This window comes from Rhagoletis pomonella, unplaced genomic scaffold, assembly GCF_013731165.1.
Source record: "Rhagoletis pomonella isolate Grant_MI unplaced genomic scaffold, Rhpom_1.0 Rhpom_scaffold_00035, whole genome shotgun sequence".
Taxonomy (NCBI): domain Eukaryota; kingdom Metazoa; phylum Arthropoda; class Insecta; order Diptera; family Tephritidae; genus Rhagoletis; species Rhagoletis pomonella.
In genome coordinates, this window is record NW_023458589.1 from 149,087 (window position 1) to 151,946 (window position 2,860).

Here is a 2,860-nt window from a genome sequence, read left to right on the forward strand (position 1 = left end):
ATTCCAATTATAAAATTGTGATGTAGCTTTATTCGAATTGTAATACGCATTTAATTTCATCTTCCGATTAAAATGAATCGATCTTTGTAAATTTTAATAAAAAAAAATACTTATACAATCTCTTAAATTTACAAAGTAGTTTATAAATTTTATAAATTTCTTAATTATTTAATTTTCAAGCAATTGAGCGCTTCAATTCAATACCTTTCACGACGATAGTACTATCGATACTATCGATGTTTTCAACTATCGTTTGGCAAACTATCGAGTGGCGGTACTATCGATAGTATCCCAGCTCTAGTTCATGAGTAGTTTCGACTTAGTTTACGATATAGCAAAAGGAGTGTGAAAATGTATTGATTTTTCTTTTCGATATTTTGGAAAAATTACATTTTTATTAAATAATGTCAAGTTTGATCATCCGTTTATGTAATTTTTATTTTCATTGCATGATTATGCAAAAGAATAAGGTATCATTTTCTTGTTAATTGTGTGAAATAGCCAGAACAACCGCAGTGATTTGAAGTCGATGTTTATCGAAAGCATGCAGTGAAACATACAAATAGTAGATATCTAAATGTTATGCACAAATTTACTTTAAAAGAACTAGCGTGAAACTGACTTATTATTTGAGAATTTATCTAAATTATTCCAATTATAAAATTGTGATGTAGCTTTATTCGAATTGTAATACGAATTTAATTTCATCTTCCGATTAAAATGAATCTATCTTTGTAAATTTTAATTGGAGATTATTCAATATTATCAAAATCACCCTCTACCAACTTAATTTTTATATATTTCGTCTGTTTTCCCTTAATTTGATAAAATACTTCTTCCTAGTTACGACTTAGTTGCAGCTGCTGCCGAAACTAAATTTTAAGTTGGTACTTAGCCAGAAAAGTCGAAACTAAGGCGACTATGAATAGCTTTAGTTGTGACTTAGAATAGTTTCGACTTAGTTGAGTACTAAATATGACTATGAATATGCGCCATAGTTCTCAAGTTGATATCTAACATCATTCTCCAACTCATCTTTAACCGACGCGTAGATACGTAAAACCTGATAGAGAAACGAATTTTTAATTATCAAGTGAAAAACGAAAGCTATATAAAGAGGAAATTTACCAACAAAAAGTAAATAATCTTCAAAGTATCCTCAAATAATCTGAAATGAAAATAAAACGCGATGTGAATCAAGTGGCAAAATTACTGTCGTACTGTATACTGAAGTGAATTATTGTAATACGATATTGATGAACTACATAATACAAAAAGAGTAATGAAATAAAAAAATTAATATTTAAATTCATCTATGTAAGTTGTTTCAATCAAAAAGGTATAAGGTATTTTACTATTTCAATTTCAGTATTTCAATGATATGTTTGAGACCAATTGGGGAATTACATTGGAGTTCAAGTTGAGAACTAGAATTTTCTCAACTTGAGAAACAATCCTTTTTTCATACAAAGAAAAATGCCCTTTTTGTTGAGAACGCTATGATCCTCCACTTGAAGTACTGTTGAGAAACAACGTTGGAGATTTGAGAATTACCTTAGTTCTCAACTTAACCTCAAGTTGAGCTCAAACCTAAATGTATATTGTGCTTATATAATTAGTATCGGAATAGCGAGTTGAGTAAGCTCATTTAAGTAGTTATCGATTTTTTGATGGTATCGGAACGTACCAAGAAATGAAACGATATTAGTAAATAGAAGTCGGAAACAATCGACAGCCCTATCAGGGCTGCCAGTGTCTAAAATCCGTACACTGACAAAAAAATGGTGGGTGAAAAATTCGTGAAAAATCCGTGCGCTAAAATTTGTTTGGCGAGCAAAAAAAAATCGTTTGTACTTAGGTGAACACAGGAATCGTACTTTTAATGACATCAAATAACTTAGGGCTTACACCGGACAATACTGTCATGGCAATAGCAATACATGCACACTTTTTCACTAATACATGCATACTTTTCCTTTGGAACAATTTTGACAACTAAAACGTATATCTTCATTGTCTTGACAGCATTGTCCAATGTAAACGCGCCGTAAAGCAACACCACTAGTCCTATTTATTGATTGCTTCACAGACAACCTTATTAGTTGCGTTCCAGATGCTTCACGATATTAACGAAATTCACGATTTGCAGGAACAGCTGTTTTCTCCATTAATAAACCTTATGAGAGGTGGTCAACTGGAACGACTTCCTGTAAAAGCCTGCAAATCGTGAATCATCTGGAACGCAACTTTTATTTTTCTGACTAGAACTTTTTAACAAGCAGTGTTCTCACACCCATCTGTCAAAACTTGTCGTTCACTTACGAATGTTTCACATGGGAATGCTTTGCGTACGCACACAGTTGAGTTGAGCTTGAAAAAAGGCATATTATGCATTTTAAATTAGTTTTTATTCCATAATTCTGAAATATATGTTAATTCTCTATCTTTTGATGTACCAACTATTGCAAACAGTTAAGTAATAACGAACATATTGGTCAAAATAAAAATCTTACGATCACTCTCGCATTTAACTGTATAGCAGGCTTAACAGTTTAATGTTTGAAACGATTGTTAAAGTTTAGAAAAAAAGAAAATTGGGTTTTTCTTTTAATTTTTCGCGTTAACAATCGAAGTCTACCTATAGATTTTTTTACATAATTTTAAAGGCTTATAAATCCTGTTCTCATGCTTAATTTTTAAAATCGGGTGAAAAATAGTCAAGCTGTTTATAGATAAGTCCCTCAAGTACGAAAATAACGCATTTTTTAAGAAAAAAAAAATGGAGGTTTCAGGAACTACAAGAAACCTATGAGATATGTGTTATGCAGGCAAATTTTTGCAATACACCGAAAATCCCTAC